General features: G+C 34.9%; 1 pseudogene; it reads right to left on the minus strand.

The window, feature by feature from the left end:
- Positions 1-5987: 5987 nt before the first annotated feature.
- LOC105870075 (small ribosomal subunit protein eS6-like) lies at positions 5988-6782 on the minus strand (annotated as a pseudogene).
- Between the last annotated feature and the right edge of the window lie 20671 nt (positions 6783-27453).

The following is a 27453-nucleotide window of genomic DNA, read 5'->3' on the forward strand; positions in this document are numbered from 1 at the left end:
CCCTACCCAACATACATCATAATCTCATCTTCAAGAAAAAATGTCCCTGTGTAACAGAGAGAGCAGCCTGAAAAAGGGTAAAATATTTTACTAATTGTCTCCTTAAAACCTCACTTACTCTTCTTAGGAATTAAAACCTACATTACTGCCTATGGCCAGTGATCTGAGGGGTAGGGAGTGTCCTTTGTTTTTTATACCACAGGAGATTGCTCAACAGACTTGTCCAGTGGAGGTCAAGAGATTTTCTTCATTGGATATGGAATAGATAAGAACCATCATCTATAGTTAAACAACAATCGCCTAAAGCTGAAATCTTCTCTATAAAAGCTCTGTATTTATGATTATAGACAGGAAAATGGTACTTTAAGACATGAGTATGCTGTTCTTCTCATTTGCTGGGAATGTACCTCCCTCTTCTTCCCCTCAAATACTTGTCCTCATTCTTCTGATGTGGCCTCAGAGAACAGTGCCAAATTTTTGGTAATGCCTGGGCAATGAAAATAAATTTAAAAATAATAAGAAACAATGGTTTCTGCAGATGCACAGAAATTAGTGTAAAGATACAGAAAGAGACAAACAAAAAGAGAGAGATGGTTGATTTATTATAAAAAAATTGCTCATGAAATCACAGGGCCTGAAAATTCTCAAATTCTATAGTTGGAAAGCTGGAGGCCAAGGAGAGTTGATAATGTGATTCTGGTTCAAGTTCAATGGTCTGTGAATCAGGTGTGTCAATAGTATAGATTACAGTATGAGTGCAGAATGTCCTAGCTATTTCTGTCAGGCTACAGAAATTCTCTCTTTCTCATCTTTCCTATCCTATTAAGGTCTTTAATTGATTAGAAAGGACCCATCCACATTAGGAGGCAATCTTCTTTACTCAGTATTCTGATTTATTTGTCAATCTCACACAAAAACACTCACACAAAAACACTCAGAATAATATTTTACCAAAAGTCTGGGAACTCCATTGCCCAGTCAAGTTGACATATTAAATTAACCATCACACCAAGGAATCTTTTATTTAAGAGATTTTTATTCTCAAGGAACCTAATAGCACTAAGTTTTTATCCTCAATCATTTGGCAGATGCCAATAATTCCATTTTTGGTATAAAATTCCTCATCAACATTCTACAGCAATGACACTCCTGAATTTCCAACTCCACTGCGTATCAATGGCATAAAACACACAATTCATCAATTCAGTTATTCTACTTTCTTCTCTTTCTATTCTTTCAGACTAGCAGAGGAAATACTTGAACAGAAATCAAAGACACAAATTAGAGAAAACAAAATTTTCACAGAGTATTTACATTCTTTGTTTTATTCCAAATGGTTAAAATTTTAGCCACTGGTGTTCATAGGATGGCTCAGAGATTACAACAATGCCTACCACCCAGCTCCATTTTAACAGAAAACATACACATAATTACTATTTCCAAAACACACACACATAATTCCCATTTTCCATAAAACATGCTAAACTTACAATTTACACAAGAACAGAGTGCTTATTAATAAATACAACCTAGTTTCTCCTTTCATCAGAATGCCAATTTTAAGAACTTCATAATTAGGAGTCCTGGAGCAGCTACTGAACATAATATATTGTAGTATCAATTTGATAGATTTATCCTTTATAATCAGTTGATAGACATACTTGAATTTATGTAGTCAGAAGTAAAATATATAATGCCTTCTAGTAATGGAATTTATGTTCTTTAATTACTTCTAATTTGTGCAATCTACTTGTACTCCTTTTAAAATATCTTATTTTTCTCAGTTTCAAATTTTCTAAACTTAATGAGTCTAATTCTTCCTGCAGTAAATGCACAGTGGTTGTGCTGCTGCTGATGGTATGAAGCCTTACAGAAAGATGAACAGAAATAAAATCATGTACAAACAAAGGAAAATGTTCAAATTAAGCATCATTTGCCTAGTGGAGATCAAAACTGTTTGTTTTATTACAATTGTCTTGAAGAAGCTGAAGCTAATAAAGGACCATGAACTACTGGTTATCCTGGCATACCTACTCCTAACTGGGAATATGAACTGAAGACCCTATTCAGACCAATGAATAATGGAATATATTTCACCAACTGTATAAAGACCATAGATTCATCAATCCTATTAATAGAGTTAGATTTTAATTTTCAGTCAGCATTACCACCATAAATTCTACTGTCTTTTTAGCAATTAAAATTCCTCTGATTTCCCCCTTAGTAAACTACACAGTGAATTTCTCCACTGATCAGTATTCCCTTGTCTTTATTTTGCATTTTCAAGCATTTCAAGCAACAAATTAAACTGTTAATATTATTGAAAATTCAATATACTCTATCTTATTGTTAGTATCTGATATTTTCCTGATTTCTACTATTTTACAAAGTGCTACATAATTTCTAGGCCTTACATAATTAACAATACCTCATAGCTAGAGATAGGTTTATCCTTACTAATTGAAACACTGTAAAATAAATGACAAATTATTCTTGGTTTTAATTATTTCACAAATATACTTAACTATTAATTTCAAGCCACTAAAATCTGATATGTTTTTTTAAAAACTGAGAGAGAAAGTAACATTGAGCAACAAAATTAAAGAACTTTTTTCTAAAAGGGGAATAGAGATTTCCTTTTTCTTTTTCTCCTCCTGAATTGAAATTAATTTTTCCCTTTTTTTTTTTTTTTGAGACAGAGTCTCGCTTTGTTGCCCAGGCTAGAGTGAGTGCCGGGGTATCAGCCTAGCTCACAGCAACCTCACACTCCTGAGCTCAAGCAATCCTGTTGCCTCAGCCTCCCAAGTAGCTGGGACTACAGGCATGCACCACCATACCCGGCTAGTTTTTTTCTATATATATTAGTTGGCCAATTAATTTCTTTCTATTTATAGTAGAGACAGGGTCTCGCTCTTGCTCAGGCTGGTTTTGAACTCCTGACCTCGAGCAATCCACTCGCCTCGATCTCCCAGAGTGCAAGGATTACAGGGGTGAGCCACCGCGCCTGGCCTAATTTTTCCCTTTACTTTGAATATTTCAAAGAAATTTGAGGAATGAATATTAACGTTTGTCTTTTTGCTTATACTTATATAGGAAATATCAAAGAAAGGCATAAGGTTATCTTTAAATATGAAATCATAATGTATTATCCCATGTCATTTAGCATTCCCTAAGACTTATATTTATCTGTCTTTTTACTGTTAGTGCAATATATATTCATTTAAAAGGAATTTAGAAAATCATATTTACATTATATATAAACAGAAGTTTGGGGTTTCTGACTAGAATATAGAAAGTTCGAAAAAAATCACACCCATGCTAGCAACAAGAACAAATAAATAGACTATGTAATCATAAATTTCCTTGAATCCATCTGAGATTTGAGGTTCATAGGAAACCAAATATCCTAAAATCAAGGAAAGGCAGCTCCTCAAAGACAGACTGTCTATAAACACTGGCTCACCTGTGTCAGATCATGACATACCTGAAGGAAGGCCGGGAGTGGGGCTATACAAGCAGGTGAGAAAAATTCAGACCAAATTGGTAACAAATTGCAAAAAATCAAGACTGGACTAGTGTTAGAGTATAGATCTCATAGATGACACAGACAAGAGTGGAGTGTGTACTCCGTAGGCTCTTCTTCATGGTACTCCATTGGGTGCTAAGGACCAGGATGGTGAAGAATAAGAGATTGATTAGAGATAGCTCTCCTTGTTGATGTACAGCTGGAGGAGGGAAGTGGCCACCCCTGTGATAAAGGAAAGTAGTCCAGCCTTTTCCCCCCATAGAACAAAACTTCCTGATTTTCTGAGAAATGTCAACAAAGCCCATTACTTCTATGGCAGGTAACGATCCATTCTGACTGGGGGAAAAGTATAAGAACAAAACTTCAGATCTGGGGGAGGGACATTAAATAGCTCAGGGTTCAAGATCCTATTCCAATAGTAATATAGGTATCTTATGGCTGGGGAAGAGGTAGGAAACATCATCTCACACAAGACCTGCCAGAAATACAGGAAGTTTGGCTGCCAATCATAAGACCAAGCACATAGGTTTTTGAATAACACTGAGGCTAGAACAGAACAAGAAAAACCTCTCTTTGTCCTTCACTACTAGTTTAACAAGAACCAAATATTAAGCAACAGCCATCTACTCCTGAGGGAAGAACAAAAGCCTGGAGAGAGACCTAAGTGCTACAGGCATACACAGAAGATGAAAAGCTGAGAATAAAATGAGAACATTGAGAAAATCTGCCATCTTCCTAAGCACTAGGTAACATTCCAGTAACAGCCAATAACATTAGATAAATTTGAAGCCTCTGGGCACTGAAAGTAACCATAGCAACAATGAAACCCACACTCAGCCCAACTTCTGACTAAAAACAGACTAAAATCCCTACACTAATCAACTAGAATGGGAAGAGATAAACCTATTCAAGGCAAATACATTATTTATCTATAAAATATGTATCAAATACATTATTCTATACTATTCTAGACATAATGCCTCATATTCAAACAAACAATCTGAAAAGCAAAAAAAAAAAAAAAGCACTTTCAAGGGATAAGGCCATTGACAGAATTATACTCAGGTGATAAGTATGTTGGACTTGTCACAAAGTGTGTTTAAAATAATTATGGTTAGTATGACTGAGTCTCAGGTGGAAAAGGTAGAAAAGATAAATAAACAAATAGGGTAGTTTAGGAAAAAGATAGAAACTATAAGAAAGTCTAAAGCAGCTTCTAGAAATTTTTTTCAAAAGGTAACCAATCCAGAATGCTTTCACAGACTCAAGAGTAGTCTCAGAAAACAATCAGAGAATGTGAAGACAGAAACTACCCAAATAGAAAGAAAAGGGGGAAAAAAGTAAGCATAACAGAGCATCAGATAATTTTAGGACAATAGCTGATAGTCTAACACACATATATTTTAAATTACAGAGTTGAACAGGGAGAGAGAGAATGGAGAAAAGAAATATTGGGAGAGATAATGGTCAAGAATTTTCCAAAAATAATCAAAGATGTGAAACAAAAACAAAAATGAAATCCAAGAATATCAGAGTCTCACAGAATAAACACACAGCCCCTCCCACTCCCGCACCCCATACAAACACACACACACTCGCACACATACAACACAAGCTGAAGAAAAATTAAATTGGACACTTGTAAAACAGGGAAAGATAAATTTATTTGGACTGCAGTAGAGGGAGAGACTTCAGTACAGGACTGATCTCACCTACAAATACAGTAGGAGCAGTGGGGAATAAATAGACAATAGGCAGGATGAGGGACTCAGTAGATGGATATTAATAATGGGAACTTGTTCAGCTATCAAGGGTGGGGAAATTCTTGCTAAACTGACTTGGCAGGTTCTTTGATAAACTACACTGAGAAGGAATCTTGCTACAACTGAGCTCAGTAGAACAAAGGCAGTGGGCCAAAGATAAAGCCTAGTCCAAACCAGGGCTCAGAGGAGCCTAACTAAAGTTTGGCTAATGAAAAGTTCTTGTCAACACACACATGAATCACTAGACACATCATAAACAAACTGCTCAAGAAATCTTAATGTAGCCAAAGTAAAATATACACTGAATACAATAGAAAAAAATGTAAGGATAACAATGAACTAACAGTTTGTCATCAGAAACTATGCAAGTTAGATGATAATGGAGTGATAGATTTCAAATAATAAAATTAAAATATATAGCAATTTATAATTTTATAACCAAAAAAAATCTTTTTCACAAAGATTAAGTAAAAATTTTAAAGATTAAGACTAGAAAAAGAAACTGATAGTAAATTACCAAGAGTTGTGTGCTTAAAAAAATATTAAAGCTTTTACTGAAGTAAAAGAGATACATCAGAAACAAACGTGAATTTAACAAGAAAAATTCTGTAATTGTTTAATTAATATAATAAGCAATACTTCTTTCTTATTTTTCATGACAGTAAAATAATAATTGATCTTTTTTTTTTTTAGGATATGATCTTATTTATTATTTAACTCAAAAAATCTTATTTTTGGCTCGACTCAGACTTAGAAGTAGATGCTCTCAGAGAGGACAGCCTACGTCTCTTGGCAATCTGTTCCTGGCGCTTTTCTTTGGCCTCCTTCATTCTCTTAGCCAAAAGTTTAGCATATTCTGCAGCCTCTTCCTTATTTTTCTTAGTGCGCTGCTTCTTCAGAGCAATACGCCGGCGTTTATGTTGCAGGACACGTGGAGTTACAAGTCGCTGAATCTTGGGTGCTTTGGTCCTAGGTTTCTTACCTTCTTTATTTAAGGGCTTCCTCATCTTCTTTAGACAGATTGAAGAGTTTGCGGATTCTGCTAGCTCTTTTGGGCCCCAGACGACGAGGTACTGTAGTATCAGTCAGTCCAGGGATATCCTTCTCTCCTTTTTTTACAATAACCAAGTTGAGAACACTCAGGTTGGCATCCACAATACAACCACGAACAGATTTGCGCTTTCTTTCTCCCTTCTCCTTGGTCTGTAACAGGAATGCCCCTTACTCAGTAGCAGGAGAACACGGCCATGGGTCAAGACACCCTGCTTCATGGGGAAACCTTGCTTGTCGTTCCCACCACTGATTTGGACCACATAACCCTTCCATTCTTCACCCAGAGCATCGGCAGCAACTTCCGTGCCCATACGCTTCTCATAGAAAGTACGAAGTTTGCGTTCATCGTCCACTTCAATGAGTTTCTGGCAGCCAGTGGCTGGGAAGGAGATATTCAGCTTCATCGTGAAGCAGCTGATTGCCTCTGAGGCGCCACGAAAAAGAGCATAATTGATGATCTTATGTGATAGTAGTAACAATTGGGTGATTTTAGAATTTATAGAATATATAAAGTAAAATGTATGACAAAGGTAGCACACAGATTCAAAGAGAGGAATTAGAAGTAGATTGTTTTAAAGTTCTTAGACTATGGACTATGTATTTTAGGGTTAATTGAAGGGAGTCTTGATAACTTTAATAAATGTATTATAAAGACTAGGGCAACAAGGAGACAACATAAAGGTAGGTAGGTATAAATGACAAGGCAATATTGGAGATAAAGTAGAATCATAAAAACATCCAGGTAATAGTGATGATTACCAGAGAGAAAAAAGAAAGAAAATGACTAGAAAGATGGTAGATTTAAATACAATCACAAAAAAATAATTATATTAAATATACATGGCTTAAGTACATCAGTTAAAAGATAGGTATTATCATTTCACTGATTTCTGGTCTCATGTTTATTATTTTCTTCACTTTTGATAGGTTTATTTTTATTTTGCTATTTTCTGATTTGGGAAACTTGGATCATTGTCTTGAGATTTTTCTTATTTTATAACATAAGCTTTTAATGCTAAAAGTTCTCCTTTAAGCACTACTTTAGTTGCATCCAACAAATTTTGATAATTTGTGCTTTTGTTTCCATTAAAATCACAATGTTTTTTTTTTTAATTTATCTTGTAATTTCCTCTTCATTTACAGGCTATTTAGAAGGACATTGTTAAATTTCCAAATATTGGAGGATTAAGAACTTCATCAGATAGACATATGGATGGGAAATAAGTCCATGAAAAGATGCTCAATACAAGTTATTTGTTGGGGAAATGGACACTAAACAACACTAGTTTGGAAATCTTTTAAAAAGCCAATAAAATACTAAGAGCTGACAATGATCAGAGCAACTGGTGCTCTCATACTTTGATTTTGGGGAATATTATATAACACAACCATTTAGAAAAACAGTTTTGCAGTTTCTTATAAAGTTTAAAATGAATATTTCATGCGACCAGAATTCTCACTCCTAGATATTTGCCAAAAATAAATGAAAACTTATGTTTACACAAAAACTTGTATGTTAATGCTTACAGATTTTTTATTAAATTCAAAAAACACCAAATACAACCTAAACATCCTTTCAGTTGTGAATTTATAGAGAACACCATGGAACATCAAAATCATAGATTATTACTCAGAAATAAACTGATCAACTGATACAGACGACAACATTGATAAATATCAAATTATCATGGTAAGAAAAGTAACCCATACTCAAAAGGCTACAGACTTATAATTCATTTAAATGACAAACAATTTCATTTATATGATATTTTGGAAAAGATAAAACCATAGAGACAGGAAACAAACCAGTGGTTATCATTTGCTGGCAGTGGAGCAGAGTAGTTTAGTAGACTAAAACAGGGAATGATGAAACTTTTGGGGTAATAAAATGTCCTATACTTTTATTGCTGTGATGGTTACACAATGACATGCCTTTGCCAAAACTTACAGAATTCTAGGCTAAAATGGTGGATTTGAATGTAAATTATACCTCCATAGGTCTTACTTTCAAAATAAATATCATTTATCAATTAATAGCAGCTTGATAGCCAATATAAAGTCATATACATGCAGATGTCAACTCATGGCTACCAATTTATTTGCCCCTTATATACAATATGTTTTTCAAGTTAATAGGCAGCATTAACTTATTTTATTTTCAAAAAAACCTTATAAGGAAGGCATTATTGTTATCACCATTTTATAACTGACCAAACTGAATATTCAAGAGGTTATTGTAAAATTCACACAAGCTCATGAATCTATCAATGGCAATGCAAGCATTTGAACCAAAAAATATATTATACACATAGAGTTGATTTTCTTTATTTGTAATAGTTATGTTATATAAAGTAGCCACACACACTAAATTAGCAAATACTGAATCATTTCCCATAGGAGAAATAGACAGGTTACTGTAAGCCTCTGGTTATAGCATTTTCATCAACCAATCAATGTACAAGTTTGTTTTATGTGTATTTCTGTTTAAGACACTTTTATATAAAGTATGGTATATATACATATATAATGGAATATTGTTCTATCTTAAAAAAAGAAGGAAATCTGTTCATTTACAACATCATAGATGAACTGAAAAGACATTATGCAAAATGAAATAACCCAGGCATAGAAAGGCAAATAATGTGTGATCGTATTTATATTATATGTGGAGTCTAACCCAGTCAAACTCTTAGAAGCCTGAGCAGAATGGTGGTTGTAAGGTATTGGGGGATGGAAGAAATGGTGAGCTGTTTGTCAAAGCATAGAATGTTTCAGTTATAAGATGAATAAGTTCTGGAGCATGGTGACTGCAGTTAATAATATTGTATTGTAAACTTGAAATTTGCTAAGAGCATAGTTTTTAAATTGTTTTCATCATGAAAAAGAAAATGATAACTTTGTGAGGTTAGGGATATGTTAATTAGTTTAATTGTAGTAATCATGTCACAATGTATACATATATCAAAACATCACATTGTATACCTTAAATGTATATAATTTTTATTAGTCAAATATACCTCAATAAAGCTGGGAGAGTAACCATTTTATTTAATATATTTTGTTGATTCATTAGCATTGAACTCATGACCCCACAGCACTGTAACTCAGCCTGAATAAAGCTTATCTAACACACAAATTTTCTCTCTTACAGCACATCACAGTCTTCTAACACTGAGGAACGCTTTATAGCACTTTAGCACTATACTTGGGGGTCATTTTAAATAAAACCAAAAGCACAAAAATGAAAAAAATAATGGGACACTAAATTTACAGAGGAAAGGACACTTGTTTGCACTATGAGAGCTGTAACAAGAAGTCAGAGCTTCATCTTGATCAAATTTTGCTGGGGACTTTCATCTCAAGCAGCTCAAATATTTTTACTGCTCTACATATATGCATGTTGATGAATGAGAATTCTCTGAAAGTATTGATTTTAGGATTATGAATAAATTTGGGCAAATAGGCAACTTTACATATAAGGAATCTACTAATAACGTGGATCAACAGTGTGTGTCTGTGTGTGAGTGTGTGGGAGGTAGGTGGGGATATGTGTAAACAAATATGTATGTATATATTTTATATACATATATAATATATGTACAAAGTTGTATTTTTCTTTAACTCAGTATTATAACATGAGCATTTTCATTTTCAAAATTATTTAAAGTTATGCTTTGGAATTGCTATATTTGGTATTTGACAATTTACCATATTTTATATAATCAATATATCAATCAGGAATTTTTAAGTATGAAGATAATCTTGCACTCTTCTGGTATTATAAATAATTTTTTATAAATAATTTCTACTAATTTTGTTCTAATTTAGTGTTCCCTAGGAGAATCTAAACTTCATGTAGTCATGGATATTTTTCTTTTTTGTTCATTGTTAATATTCTCTTTCCTAGAACTATTCCTAGAACATAGTAAATGCTCAATTAATGTTTGACTGGAAAAATGAACACACTGAAATCCCTTTGAGATTAGGTAATGTGGATCGATCCACTAACTCATACTTTTAGGAAAAGAAAAAAATCTTCCACACTTGCAAGATATGTATTAGTCACAGGAATTTAAAAAGTGAGAGAATCCCATGCTTAAAAGTAATCTTTATCATTTAATTCATAGCATATCCACCTATATCAGAACAAAGTTGGTAATAAATGTACATTTTCAAGAACAAAAAAAGTTTTTATGAGCGTGCCTATGTACAAGTGTGAACGTGTCCACATTGATGTTTAATTTTAAAACCATAATTGACTGATTTTTTTATTATTTTCAGAAAAATATAGTCTCACTTCAGGGTTGGTTAGAAATTAGCAGAGAACACAAATGAGGCTTATAGCTTCTGTATGAGAAGCTTACTGTTTTCATTTTTTTTCATTTTAAACAAAATACACACACAATATAAAAATGGCTGAGGAAGGATCTGAAATCAAATTGCTAATTTCCTGAGAGAAGGCAACTCTGGATTGTGAGACTTTAGAAATGATCTTCTCTGAATTCAAAAACTTACTCTGCTTCAGAAAGAGGGGCTCCTTTCTCTGTCTGAGGTGACACTTGCCCATCTCCTAAGTTCTTCAGACCCCTGCTTTTACTAATGATTTTTACATAACATCTCAGCTAATTATTTATGGACATTGTCTCTATCTACAAGTTACTTTTACTGTTTCTAGTTTACGCCCCTCCTCTTCTATCATGCAAGGTAATTTACAGAGGGAAACTATGACATCATTTCTAGATAAGTAGATTTTATATTATTTAGTGTGCTTATGTATCTAGAAACACAAAGATAAAACACAAGTATATATATATATATATATATGCATATATTCTGAATAATACAATTATCTTCCCACTCCATTATCTTCAGCCACAATAGTTCAAAATTATCAATGTTATTTCTCTGTTTGGACAGACCAGCAGTAATGCCATGAAAATGTATTCTAACCAGTGAGCTATTGTTCAGTGCCCATTTTGAAATTTTCCTGCCCATTTCTTCTTATGCTCTTAATGAGGAAATACTGAACTTTACCTTCCTTCTTTCCACCAGGCATTCTCCTGCACAAGTTTCTCCTGTCTATGTACTTGTTTAGAAATTCTGAAGACTGAATCCTGAAACAATTCCGATGCACATCAGGAGACTACCTCAAGGCTGCAGTTAATTTATAGATAAACAGCCTTTGAGTTGGCCCATCCCATTCACCAGGTGGAGCAATAATTCAAGATAGTAATCATAGTAAGTTATGATGACCAACATTTCCTTGCCTCCCCAGCATGGCCTTCATATCAAATTCCCTTTTTAAGCCCCTACCCTCAGCCAAAGACTTCAAAATGGTTTCTTTGAGGCACAAGCTTTGGCCCTTTCCCCACTGCTACATCTGGAATAAAGTTACTTTCCTTTCACTATACCACTTCTTCCTTGTCATTGGCTTTTGCAAGCAGTGGGCAGCTGAGTCTACACTCGATTACAATATAAGCAGTTACAATGAGGATATCTGGTTAGGATAATATCCTTCAAACCATGTATCGAACATCTGAGTATCATGTTAATAGAAAAAGTGAATGAAAGATATAAGTACCTGTTTGTCATTAGAAACAAATCTAGAGGAATTATTTGTGTTATATTTTGTACATTTTCCACAGAGCAATGTCTTTCTTTGTAAGATTATGAAAGTAATTTTAATAATTGAAATGAAACTATTTGGAGAACAAAGTAAATTCTGTTCAGATTGTTTGTAAGCAACTGATTTTGTAATTTACCATGATTTTTATACAATATATTATACAAAATATGCTTTGAATTCTTCTCTAAGAGTATGAGCTACAAAATAACAGTTTTTATGTTTAGATACTTGAAAGAGGATTAATTTTTTTCTATAAAATATTTTTTCTGAAACAATTGAAAATAATACCTAACATATTTGAAGTTATGTAGAGTTTAATGTCAATATGACACATGACCTATTTATATGCCTTTGTAAAAACAGTTTGGGAAAGTCTTCCACATGTCTACAAGGAACTGATAACTAATGTGAACATTCTATGCATTCTTCTATATAAAGACTATATATTCCAGTACTGTACACAGTAGTGTTAAATATAATTACTGGAGCTTTAGATCTGACCAGGTGAACCAAAGAAAATCACTACATGCATTTTTACAGTAAGATGAATATCTCTTACAACTAAGGCAGTTCATAAGCAGCAACTCATTAACAAGGAAAGTTTACACATGCGTAGTATCTGCTATTGCTGTTTCCTCTCAAAGGATTAATTGTATGAATGCCAAATTACTAAGAAAGTAGGTCAGTATGGTCAACAATATTTGACTGAAACAATATAATATAATGGTTCTTATTGATGAAATGAATGGTCTGTGTTTTGCTTGGGGGAAAATACAAATCCTTGCTGCTGCTTTAAACAGATCTTTGATATTCAATTCATATATCTCAACCTCTAGAAACACAGAGAGAATGTTAATTATCAGAATCAAATAGTCTACACTAAACTGACTGCAATTCAGCTTGGACTTTGTTTAAATATTTTGAGTTTTTACCTCCCATAATTGTTACTATGAGAATAATTGTTTAGCAATCCAGTTGGATTTTATAATCTGCATGGAAAATTTGTAAAAGAAGCATTGTGTCTATGACTGTCTACTAGATTTGACACAAGAAAGTGCTTGGTGAACTTGATGTAAAGTATTTTCCATGGGTTAATAGTGTCTAGTAAAATGAAAAGTAAATGGGAGGTGAAGAAATGGATTTAGAATGTGAAAAAAACATTTCAATAAGTTAATGAATAAAAAGAATAGATAAAAAAGGGGTAATGGATGGGAGATTTTTGGTTTGTTTATTTTAAGCTTTAGGGACAACAGGGTATGTCTGTTAGCCACGTGTGGTTGAACATACCTGTAGCCCCAGGTACTTTAGAGGCTGAAGCCAGAGGATCACTTGAGCCGAGGAGTTTGAGGCTGCAGTGAGCTATGATTGTACCACTGCACCCCAGCCTGGAAGACAGAGAGAGCCCTCATCTCTTGAAAAAAATATGTCTTTGTGCTTATGGGGATGATGTTTTAAATAAAGAGAAAAGAATATATGGTAATTTATCCAAATCAATTTCAGAAGAGTAACTCTCACTGTAAATTCTATTTCACTTAAGTAGTACCATATAATAAACTGTTGTAGGGAGTATTAATTTCACCTTCCTGAAAACAAAAGCAAAACAAAGAAAGGAAATCATATTTAGTTTTAAGAAACACTATCACATGGCTACACCAGTATTAAGAACAAGAAAATATGTAATTTTATGTGGGTATTTTATATTATATTTTATAGTTTCAAAAGCAAATATAAAATAAAGGAATGACTGAAATATTGAATTGTCTTATATATTTAATAAATATTTAGTATTATTAAATAAATACATTTTATTATTAATTAATTATATTTTATTATTTATTTACTTATCTAAATAGAAATTTGATAGATGGTTAGCATTTCTAGGTGAAGAAATCTAACATCATACTTTGGTAGAATGAAAATTTAGCTTTAATGGAATGAAAACTCAGATGAAAAGCAAGTGGATTGCTGTAGACACAGGAATTAGAAAGCTATTGAAATGCAGGCATGGTTCAAAATCTCTCCCTGAAATACCTTCTTCTATGATAGTACAATTCCAAAAGACTAAACTATTATGTCTCTTTAGCTTGCAATATTAGCATGAGTGATGAGTGCATCCAGTTAGCAAACGACATTTTGGAAAGAAAGTTTGTCTTGAAAAGTGCTGATTTAGGAGGTTTCACTGAAATGATGACGGACTAAGCAGTTTAACATCTTAGATTTATTTAGTATAGAGGTGAGCTAGGAGACAATTATTCATGAATATTTTCACAAATTACTCCACATTATCTGGGTTTTCTAAGCAAAGGGCAAAAATTAAGACATGACTGAATGACAAATATGCCTTAGAAGTTAGCGATAGTGAATTACTCTGGAGAGATTTGGAGAGTTATCTTCCTCACAGTCATTTGCTCACATGCTAGGATGATGAAGCTAGAGAGATGCCCCTTCCCATCCCCAAACATTAGTTTATATTCTACAGCAAATCTCTCTCCCCCCGACAGCCTCCCTCCCTATCTCCCCTTTATTTATCTCTCCTCAAAAAGGAGAAAGAACAGGTGTGCCAGCCACTCAGTATAATATCTGAATCTCATCATTTTAGTGTTGCTCTTCTGCAATGCAACTGCATTGCACATGTAGGGTAACATGAGGCTCTCATATCCCATGAGAACTGGGGCTCGGGGAGCTGACACTAAGATGCGTTGTAAGTAACAAATCATCTGTCCTCTGATCCAGAGACTTCACATTTCCTGTCAGAATATGAATTGCAATGAACAATTAGTGTTTTAGGAAAGGACATCAGGGAGAAGGGCTCAAAACTGACATTGAGATCTTTTTTTCTCAATGAGGATCTTGCTTCTAAATGAAAATATCATTACATAAAGATTTAACCAACATATTTACATTTTTAGCTGAGATTTCACATTTATTGTAAAATTATATAAAACATTTTTCCACTATTTAGCTGCCTCATCTTCCCCAAGAAATACTTATCTGGTTTAAGTGCTACATTAATATGTATTCTATTAATTTATTTTAGAGCTGGAAATTTTATGAATGTATATGTCTTGTGTAATTTTGCTCTGAAATTAGGAAAAAGTAAATACCTTGAGTAGCTTTTCTGGGGTTTGCTTAGATTCTTAGATATTGTATTTTATTCACTCCTTATTCAGAATATTGTTTTTCTAAATTTTTTCCTACTTCTTTGTTTCTAAATGTGGAAACTTACTGAGTCAAATATTATTTTTATGTATCCCTCTTCTCTTACTAAGTTAAGTTGTTCCTACTATACTCAATTCTGTCATATTCTTGACAATAGTACTAACAAAACTTTAAGACAATTTTAACCTATCAGATAGAGTAAATATTTTAGGTAGTGAACATCAAGAAAAATATACATAGCAGGGAATGTGATATTATAACTTATGACATTTTAAAATAAATCTAATAACATTAGACTCCCACAAAAGTATAAAAATACATATTTTATAGTTACAATTTATCATTTCAAATAGGTGAAATTATTTTTACAGCAGCAATCTTTATTTTAAATATTTAAATTCATAAATGCAAATTACCACTTGTTATTTCATTTAATAAAATTTACTGCAAGACTAAAATTTGTTAGCACATTCCTCACACATCACTGGTTCCTTAAATGTTTGTGGAATGAATAAAATTGACAGATATTGTTCTTAATATTTATAAATGCTGTTATTATCAATGTCAATGAAAATTTTTAGCAACTCTAAAGGGGACTGATTGTTTATGTATATGACATCTGTGTTAATATTATCAATAGACCTTTCACAAGACATTTGGCAAATATTTGCCCCAAATGAGTAGGCATACTATGCTTTTCAGTTTGGTCTGATCACCTTCTATTCATCATACAAGTTCACACTTGGGACATAGAAGCCTGGAATTTGCTCAGAGTACAAATAGTGAGTTTGAAAATCTAACTTCTAGACTCAACACTGCAAATGCAATGACAGAAATTACTTAATAATGTTTATGAAACGCAGGAGGGAAGACAGAAAAGAGAAGTAAAAGTAAGACAGATGTAATATTGTGAACATGGCAGGACATGATTCGAGCTTCCACTGATGTGAACATTAATCTCACCCATGAAGAGAATGGTTTCTTTCCATCCACAGACATCATACTTCATTGTACTTTGGTATTCATATGCCATAATACCTAAGAGGATAAAGATAAGATAACAACAACCCCTGTTACAGAGCTTGAGAAGCAGCAGGCTACTTTGTGTAAAGTTTGAGACATAGATTCTGGTCATTCTGATCAAAGTCTATCATTCATGGGCTCAGGTGTTTCATGTGAAAGACAATAAAATAACTATAATAATCCAAATTTCTTTAAAACCATTTTTATTAAAAGGAATAAAGTATGCAATTGTCATTTAAAATGAAAATTATTTCAGGAACATTTATGCATATTAACACTTTTTATTCTCCTATTTTTTTCCAGCCTGTTTTGTAGGTCAGATATCATGACTTCTATTATATTCATAGAGGTTGGTGAGATTATTGCAAGATCATAAATGATGAGGCTGGGACCATCACTATATCTCATCTATTGACCTTTAAATTACTAAGTCTGGCTGAGCACTTAGAGACAGAGTCTGTGAAAATCTATAGTCTTATACTCAATCCAAGTGCCTTCATGTAAATAAATTGTGCAGATCTGTTCCATTACATCAGTTTTCATATTTGCATGATGTATAACTCTATAGTAATGCTTCCTACTCCTTCCCCATCTCCTTCCTCTTATCAATACTCCTTTTAGACACCCCACTTACATGTACGTTAACATTTCTAAAAATGGAAAAACTAGGATGAATGCAAAAGTTTTGGTGGAGAAAGTAGCAGGAAAAAAATAAAGCTGCTGCGCTATGTTACAAAGAACAAGGAAGGAGAAAGGGCCAAGATGGCACACTAGAATGACAGACTACAAGTCACCTGCATACACCGCTCTCTAGGAGAGGATCAAAACTGCAAATAGATGCTCACCTACAAATGGACCCTCTTATAGAGAGCATTGTAAATTATCAGATAACTGATCTGGGATACTCAAAGTAAAGGAGACAGGGACAGAAAGTTCCACTCACAAAGATCAGCAGGTACCTGGAATAGACCCCTACACATGGGGAAGTAATAAAAGAGAGAACTACAAGACCCCATGCTTCCTGTGCAGACAATACCACTCAAGTTGTGAGGGGCACCCCTTCACCACCGTGGGCTTCCTTACTAATCAGGGAACTGTTTTGAAATGGTATGGTAAAGGTGCATTCTGAGAGCAGGCTCAGCAGGCCCTTGCTGGCCTCAGTTCTTGGGTTGTCACAGCTGATGCCACTCTGAGCTCTCAGAACTGGTCTGCTCGGGGATTGACTTCACTGAAGCTGCCCCAATATCACCCTTTCCTGAGCTAGGGCCAGTATGGGGAGAGCAGATGTTCTTGCATGCTCCATGACTGTGAGCCAGGCACCCCTCCACCAGGGAACTCGAACAGAGTTCTAGAGGTCCCAGGATAGCAGTGGGACCTATGTGAGGAGAAAGCCCCTGCCATCCAGCATCCCAGCCCCTGGGGCCCTGCATGCAGATTAGTGAAACAAGCACCCTTGGCCCCATCCCACATGGAGGTCCACACCCCTACATATAGGACTTCTGAATGCCCCGGCATGGCCCCCAGCCCAGAGTGTAGACAAGCAGGCCATGTCCCTATAGACCTACATGCCTTCTGACAGTCCAGCCTCTTGGCCCTGTGCACCAGCCAGCAGGCCACGCCCACCCGCAATACCTCCATGCCCCTTAGTTTTGTACACAAGTCAGGAGGCTACACTCCTACTGCCCCCAACAACTGCCTCACCTGAGGTCCAGCTTCCACAACAGACCCACTAGCCACAAGCTACCCAGCCCCTAATGTAGTGGCATTACACCTAGACCTGGATGGAGCAAACAACTGGAGCATTGACATCTGTAGCTACTGCCTACATAGCCATGGAAACCAGCTACTGCCAGCACTGCAGGGAGAGCCAGGAAGAGTAATCTTCCATAATACCTACTTCAGTGGAGAGCGACTTATCCAGCCCCGCACCTGAGCTTCCAACAGTGCCCTAGAGACCAAACCACACCACATGAAGATCCCTCAACATTGGTCCTGCAACCTGCCCAGGCACTGGCCAAGGTCCTACAATGCACTCAGGCACCCACGAAGGTCTTGCACTTTCCCCCACTGCTGACTGCAGAATCCTGATGTTCCCAGGAACCTGACAAGATCATATGACCCACCCTACCACCATTTGCAGTCCTGTGACATGTCCAGATGCCTGAAAATGTCTGGTGACCTGCCCAGGTACTGGCCAATATCACACCACATGCCTCCACGGAGAAAGACTTGTGTTGCTCCCTGCCTGAACTTCCAACAGTGACCTGGGACCAATACACCAATCTAAATGAATTATTCCCTACCATCAGCTTAGACGGTATCAACCACAAGGGATCAAGATGATGATGAGAACAGAACAGACATGTTATAGGCTTTCAGTGCATCCATCCCTCTCCTGCCAAATCAATCCTCCAGAGTAGGATACAAAAGCATTATCTAGGGACCTCTCTACCTTCTCACTAAGAGGGAGAATTCTCAAGAAAGGAGAACAGGTGTGCTGCAAACTTATCATCCCTGAACTGAAAGAAGATATTTCAGATGAGCAGAGACCATTAAAAAAATTTCTGGCATCTTGGAAAAATTAGCTAGTTTGACATCCCCAAAGGATCATAATAGATGAACAGCAATGGACCCCAACTAAAGGGAAATTGTTGAAATGTCAGAAATGAAATATGGATGGCAAACAAGTTGAATTGAATTGAAAAGAAAGTTGAAAGCCAACACAAAGAAGCAAAAAACAAAATAAATAAAATAAAGCATTGCAGGACATGGCTAAAAAAATGAAAAACTTGCTAAAGAGATAAAAAAAAATAAGAAAGGATATAACAGAAATTAAAGAAAGAGTCATGTAGGGAATTACAAAATACAGCAGAAAACCTTGACAACAGCCTAGACCAAGCAGAAGAAAGAATATTAGAGCTTGAAGACAAGGCTTTTGAACTAACCCAGTCAGTTAAAGATGCAGAAAAAAGAATAAAGAAGAATGAACAGTAACTCAGAGAAATATGGGACTATGTAAAATGAGCCAATGTAGAAATCACAGGTATCCCAGAGGGACAAGAAAAAAAGAAAAAGCATGGAAAACCTATTCAAGGGAGTTATTGAGGAGAACTTCAGGGTATAACCAGAGATTCAGATATCAAGATACAAGATTGTCATCAAACACCAGAAAGATCCATAACAAATAGTACATCTCTAAGATACATAGTCATCAACCTGGCTAAAATCAAAATGAAGGAGGAAATTCTACAAGCTGTAGGACAAAAGCAGCAACTAACTTACAATGGAAAACCCATCAGACATGGGTTCCCAACATGACAAGAGTTTCCACTGTCATCACTTCTACTACTCAATATAGTATTGGCATTCCTAGCTAGAACAATCTGGCAAGAGAAGGCAATAAAGGGCATCCAAATTGGGAAAGAGGAGGTCAAACTATTCCTGTTTGCTGATGATGTGGTAGTATATAGAAAACCCTAAAGATTCTACCTATCTTGGAATTGATAAATAAATTCAGCAATGTCTCAGGTTACAAAATCAATGTTCACAAATAAGTAGCATTTCTATATACTAATAACAGTAATGTTTAGAGTCAAACCAAGGACTCAATATTATTCATAATAGCTACAAAGAAAATAAGATATCGAGAAATACACTTAACCAAGGAGGTAACCAATCTTTGCAAAGAGAACTACAAAACACTGATGAAAGAATTTGTAGAAGAGGCAAACAACTAGAAAAACATCTCTTGTTCTTTTATTGGTCAAATCAATATCATTAAAGTATACATAATGCCCAAAGTGGTTTACAAATTCAATGTAATTCCTATCAAAACACCAATGTCATATTTAACAGATCTGAGATATATAATCCTAAGGTTCATTTGGACACAAAATAGATCTCAAATAGACAAAGCAATCTCAAACAAAAATAACAAATCTGGAGGCATCATATTACCTGACTTTAAATTATACTACAAGGCTAGAGTAATCTAAAGAACATAATACTGATGTAAAAGTAGAGACATAGACCAATGAAACAGAATAAAGAATCCAGAAATAAACTCATATATGTACAACCAACTGAACTTGGACCAAACAGACAACAACATATACTGGGAAAAGGAAACCCTATTTAGAAAATGGTGCTGGGATAATAATTGGATAGCCACATGCAGAAGAAACACCATATAGAAAAATTAATGAAGATGGATAAAGGACTTAAGTGTGAAGCATGAAATCATAAAAATTCTAGAAGAAAATGCAGAAAAACTCTTCTAGACACCAGCCTGGGGAAAGAATTTATGACTAAGACCACAAAGGCAAACACATCAAAAACAGAAATAAAGAAATTGGTACTTAATTAGATTAAAATGTTTCTTCACAAGAAATGAAATAATCAACAGAGTGAATAGACAACTTAGAGAATGGCAGAAAATATCCACAAACTATACGTCCAACAAATGACTAATAGCCAGAACCTACAAAGAACTCAAACAAATCATCAAGAAAATAAAAACAAATCATATTATAAAGTGCACAAAAGACATGAACAGAAGGGGTTTTTCTAAAAAAAATAGACAAATGACCAGCAAACTTATGAAAAATGTTCAACATCAGAAATCATTAGGAAAATGGAAATTAAAACTACAATAGGATACCACCTTACCCCTGTCAGAATGGCCATTATTAAAGAGTCAAAAACAATAAATGGCATGGATTCAGAAAGAAAGCAATGCTTATACACTATTGATGAGGCTTCAAATTAGTACAAACTCTATTAAAAACAGTGTGGAGATTCTTTGATGTAATAAATGTTGACCTACCTTTCGAGCCAGCAATTTCACTGCTGAGTATCTACCCAAACAAAGAGATATAAGGAATATGAGAGACCAGGAAAGAGGAAAGTGGGGGTGGAGTGGGGGTGGGGGGATGCATACAGTGCATGCAATAAAAAGTTACCTATTGTATTCAATGAACAGTTTCTGGTAAATGGGTACACCAAAAACCCTGACTTAAGAATTTTATAAGGTATCCATGTAACAAAAACTCTTGTACTCCTTTAATTAATATTTTGTAATAAAAACAAACAAAAAATAAAACATATGAGCACAAAATAAAGACAAGGATATAGGATAAATAGGGACATACACATAGGAACTGTTCCGTTGCAGACAAACAGTGTTTTGTTACATATTAGGGTTAAAGGCTAAGAATGCAAGCCTTAAAGCAAGTGGGGCTGATCAAGATGATCATATCAATATATATCAAAAGGGCTTAGGTGGAGGTGTGAAGGGCAAACTAATCATTAAATGGAAACTCCAGATCAGAATTTAAATTTATTCTCTTTCAATGAGCCAAATACTGATCTTGGATATTTGAAGGTTCTTAAAAAATTGAAATCATTCCCACTTAGAACTGGAACCAGACAAGGCTGCCCACATTCTCCACTTCTGTTCAACATAGGGCTGGAAGTCTTGACTACAGCAATCAGACAGGAAAATGGAATCAAAGGTATCCAAATAGGGGCAGAAGAGATCAAATTTCACTGTTTGCTGATGATATGATATTATATCTAGAAAACCCCAAAGATTCAACCAAGAAACTCCTGGAACTGATCAATGAATTTAGTAAAGTCTCAGGATACAAAATCAATACACAGAAATCAGAGGCATTCATATACGCCAACAACAATCTAATTGAGAACCAAATCAAAGACTCAATTCCCTTCACAATAGCAACAAAGAAATTAAAGTACCCAGGAATATACTTAACCAAGGACGTAAAAGACCTCTACAGGGAGAACTATGAAACACTGAGGAAGGAAATAGCAGAGGATGTAAACAGATGGAAATCCATACCATGCTCGTGGATCGGCAGACTCAATATCATCAGCATGTCTATACTACCCAAACTGATCTACAGATTCAATGCAATGCCTATTAAAATCCCATCAGCATTCTTCACAGATATAGAAAAAATAATTTTACGCTTCGTATGGGACCAAAGAAGACCCCGAATATCAAGAGCAATTCTAGGCAACAAAAACAAAATGGGAGGCATTAATATGCCAGATATCAAACTATACTACAAAGCTGTAGTAATTAAATCAATATGGTATTGGCACAAAAATAGGAATATGGACCAGTGGAACAGATGTGAGAATCTTGATATAAAACCATCCTCATATAGCCATCTAATCTTTGACAAAGCAGACAAAAACATACGCTGGGGAAAAGAATCCCTCTTCAATAAATGGTGCTGGGAAAACTGGATAGCCACCTGTAGAAGACTAAAACAGGACCCACACCTTTCACCTCTCACAAAAACCAACTCACGCTGGAAAACAGACTTAAACCTAAGGTATGAAACTATTAGAACTCTAGAGGAAAAAGTTGGAAACACTCCTAGACATCGGCCTGGGCAAAGAGTTTATGAAGAAGTCCCCAAAGGCAATCACAGAAGCAACAAAAATAAATAAATGGGACATGATCAAACTACAAAGCTTCTGCACAGCCAAAGAAATAGTCATGAAAGTAAACAGACAACCTACAGAATGGGAGAAAATTTTTGCATCCTATGCATCCGATAAGGGACTGATAAATAGAATATACTTGGAACTCATGAAAATCAGGAAGAAAAAATCAAATAACCCCATTAAAAAGTGGGCAAAGGACTTGAACAGAAACTTTTCTAAAGAAGACAGAAGAATGGCCAAGAAACATATGAAAAAATGCTCAACATCTCTAATCATCAGGGAAATGCAAATCAAAACCACAATGAGATATCACTTAACCCCAGTGAGAATGGCCTTTATCAAAAAATCTCCAAACAATAAATGCTGGCGTGGTTGCGGAGAGAGAGGAACACTCCTACACTGCTGGTGGGACTGCAAACTAGTTCAACCTCTGTAGAAAGCAATATGGAGATACCTTAAAGCAATACAAGTGAGTCTACCATTTGATCCAGCAATCCCATTGCTGGGCATCTACCCAAATGATCCAATGACACTCTACAAAAAAGACACCTGCACTCGAATGTTTATAGCAGCACAATTCATAATTGCAAGGCTGTGGAGACAGCCCAAGTGCCCATCAATCCAAGAATGGATTAATAAAATGTGGTATATGTATACCATGGAGTACTATTCAGCTCTAAGAAACAATGGTGATATAGCACATCTTATATTTTCCTGGTTAGAGCTGGAACCCATACTACTAAGTGAAGTATCCCAAGAATGGAAAAACAAGCACCAGATATATTCTCCAGCAAACTGGTATTAACTGAGTAACACCTAAGTGGACACATAGGTACTACAGTAACAGGGTATTGGGCAGGTGGGAGGGGGGCGGGTATATACATACATAATGAGTGAGATGTGCACCATCTGGGGGATGGTCATGATGGAGACTCAGACTTTTGGGGGGAGGGGGGAAATGGGCATTTATTGAAACCTTAAAATGTGTACCCCCATAATATGCCGAAAAAATAAATAAATAAATAAATAAATAAACACTCTGGAGTTGATTTTCTTATCTATGAGGGCTGATTGTCATACCTATAGTGCAATAGAAGGCAATATTTTAAAATCTTAGCCCTTTTGTACTAATTTTGTTTAAGGTGGTTCATGTGACCCAGTTTGCTGTCTTTCATTTTAGGGCAATCATAATCTTCAGTTATTTTAACTTGTGAATTCATTTTACCCCGGACATACCTACTCAGAATGGTACTTTATATTGGAAGAGGCCTAACAGACCTAATTTCTGACTTTAAGCAAAAGAAAAGGTAAGAGTTGGAGGGAGGAGAATCCCAGGCACCACAGAGTCACTAGACAGCACAGTGCTGTTTGTTGATAGACAGCACAGTGCTGTTTGTTGATTGTTTTCTGGTCAGCATCTCATCCTTAAAAACCTAGGATGTAGCAGCTTCATGAATATTATATCCTACCTAGAAATTAACAAATCATAGTAAGGAGGGAGATTAAAGGGAAGGGAATGTATACTAAAGGGCATCATATCCTCTTCCATGAGGAGATGATGATGATGTTGAACTATCCTGATATTTGTCTATGGACTTTAGTATCAAGAGATGGCCAGGGCTGTTGTCATGATAATTTAGGTGCAAATGATAATGGTCACAAGGCAACATATAGTAAAAGCAAATGTCACTTTAAAGAAGGGTTGTTCTTAGCTGCTCAGGAGTTCAAGTCAAGCTTCAGTCATCTTAGGGATTACAAATATTTGTATTTTCTCTTACTATCAATTTGGGGAACTTGAGCTAACAGCGATTCTAAGGGCAATATCATAAACCTTAACCTTTCCCAGGGCTATATGACTTTATCAAAGACTTGCTCCAAGCTATGCCAGTGGGGAAAAATTGTGATAGTCTCAGAAACTAAAATCAATTTAATCTTAAGGAAAATTCTTTATAATTAATGATTCCTTACCAGAATTCCAAACTGGTAAACCTGAAAAGGAAGCAATGATGTGGTCCCTCAAACCTCCAATTTTCAGGATGAGAAAACAGAGGTTCAGAAAGGTTATATTAGTAATTTCTTAGTAGAAATAGAACTATAATCTAATTCCTCATCCCTAATCAAATATTTTTCTTAAATCTCCTCTATAATTTCATCATAGAATCAACTCTAGGATAAATGTCTATGAAATTAAAATGTAGTTTATGACCAAAATATGTTCTCTTACAAAATACATAATCATTTTATCTTTTATCTCTAAGAAAATAATATAATCTTACACATTTCTAAAATGGTATAATTTGATAATACCAATGAATAGGCACAGGCTAATATTAAATAATCTATTCCCAACTCTCAATAAGGGATTAATTCTCAGAAAATAATACTCTTGTTCAAATTTTTAATATCTGTGTGATCTTCCTTCTTCATTCTGTAAAAAGTAATTACCATTATAAGAAAAGACAGATAATCAATTATATGAGGAAAGCACCTTGAGTTTAATTTGCCTAAAGAATTCTTTAGGCAAAATACAACCACCCTCAGAAGTGACAGACCAGAAAACTATGGTTCCAAAGAGAATGAATTATTTCTAATTTTATAATTTTCAAACTTCAAATTTCTGAAAAAACAAAGAGGGAATCATCTGAGAATTTAAATGGCTATAGAATTTTAGACTCCTGGGGATTTAGATTCATACATGTGTAACCATATGTGACAAAGTCTGCTAGTTGCCTAATAATTATCCATTCAACCTTTCTCCTTAGGAAAGACCCTATTAATTAACATGGCCCATTACTGCCTAGAATAAAATTTCTGTTTTCAGCCTCTATTGCAGCCAAGTGTCCATTTCAGATAGGTCGTTGGAAATAAGCTGTAGGAAAGGAGATTATTTCTTTATTCATCAAATACGTGAGACACCTAATCCTAGAATCCCATTTTGAACATTGTGTTCTGGGTCCACAGATGATACTAATTACCAAAATATTCCTTGCAGGAAGGAAGCAGATGGTACACTCAAAGAGGTAATTTAAAAAATGTAATGAATGTAACAAGGGGACTATTTGCAGAGGTGAGGTCAAGGTTAAAGGAACCAAAGAAGATATGATGAAGGACCCAGATCCAGCAAGACCAAAAAGTCATTACCTCTCCTTTGCCTGATGTGACAAAAGAAGACAGATGATACCAGAACCCAATAAGAAGCAAGAGCTGCGATCACAACAGAAGGGTCACGCAGTAGCAGCTGAGGTTGTAAGGAGGGGGACATAGCCACTGCCAAGGCATGGCAGGGAAATAAAAGAGAAAAGTACTCTGACCATTCTCTTTCCTTTGAAACAATAATTTCCTACCAGTGCCTCCAATTAACAGAAACCAACCAGAATCTAAAGGGGAAAGGAACTAGGGTGAAGCAGTCTGTAGAGCTCACTCTTCCTGGGCAAAAATCAGAGTAGAGAAGGAAGGAGAAAAGACCTAATGAGCAAACAGGAAATAATCAATAGAGTCACTGTTATAAATGGTTCTTTTCAAGCAGCTAAATGCTATTCTAACCGTAGTCTTTTAACTGACACAGTGGAGCAAACACCGTGCTACAGGTATTATTGAATTGCTGAGGGAGTAAAAAAACCAAAAACAGTGATTAACTCTGCCATTTTGCATTGGAGAATGTTCTAGAAAGGAACAGTAATATAAAAACTTGGTTCTGAGTGGAGAAAAGTCACTTGAACAGAAAATAATCAGGGAATCATTAATGAATAACTTAGTTTCCTTAAACATACAATTATTAGATTTAAGGGGTGTTTTGGAAGTGGAGACATTGCAGCTTTGTGGTCCAAAGAATATGCTGAGATTAGAGTTCAATGATTTGGGAATTAATTTTGTTAATAGTAAGGCGAATGAATAAAAGAATAGAGAGATCAGACATTCAGAGATACTGTGATAATGTGGGATATAGTAAGCATGACCTCCTGCAAGTGGAACATTCTTATGTCCTGAAGAAATCATGTAAAATCTAAACTATTTTATTTATTATTATATTCATGCACATATAGTGTAGTTTCTGTCACATGGTAGGCACTTAGCAAATTCTTATTGGAACAGGGATGGTTCCAGATTTTGCAGAGCATCTATATCATTTTCAAAACTATGTTTAAAATAAAGAATATAAATTATGAAAACAACATTAAATACAAATACATGATTTTAGAAGAGGTGATACAATTATTAATAAGTGGCCCTGAAGCTAAAGCCTCATTAAATTGACAGTAAATCTGACTTTGCTCTAGATTGAATAAATGACACTGTCATATACATAGATAATTATGATAAAAAGTAAATTTATTATATTAATAGATAAAATACTGTTTAAGCAAAAGAAGCATTTGCTAATTTTTGTCATTATTAGAGTGGAGGGAGAGATGGGAAATGATTGTGAAAATTTTAGGCAAATGGCAATCTATTCAGTAGTTCAGTGATTCAAAAATTATGAGTGTATGTAATACACTAGGTATTAGGATAGAGAATATGTAGGAAGAAGATATAGTCATATTTTTTGGATATCACATTAGAATGAGAAAAAATGCATAACTGTAAGTTACATGCTGTGGTTGCTAAATGAAAATAGTGCTAGAGGGATACAAAGAAGAATAATTTCCATTAGTCTTGGCTTTCTATAATTGGCAGTATGACGAGATATTAAATGGGAGATTTAAGATAAAGCCATATCATTAGGGAACTGATATGATTGCATTTTTTTTTAAAAAAGTTTTTGTTAGCTGTACTATGGAAGAAGGATCAGTGATAGTATAATTGGAAAAACTACAGCAGCAAAGATT

This window comes from Microcebus murinus, chromosome 1 (genome assembly GCF_040939455.1).
Source record: "Microcebus murinus isolate Inina chromosome 1, M.murinus_Inina_mat1.0, whole genome shotgun sequence".
In the NCBI taxonomy this organism is placed as follows: domain Eukaryota; kingdom Metazoa; phylum Chordata; class Mammalia; order Primates; family Cheirogaleidae; genus Microcebus; species Microcebus murinus.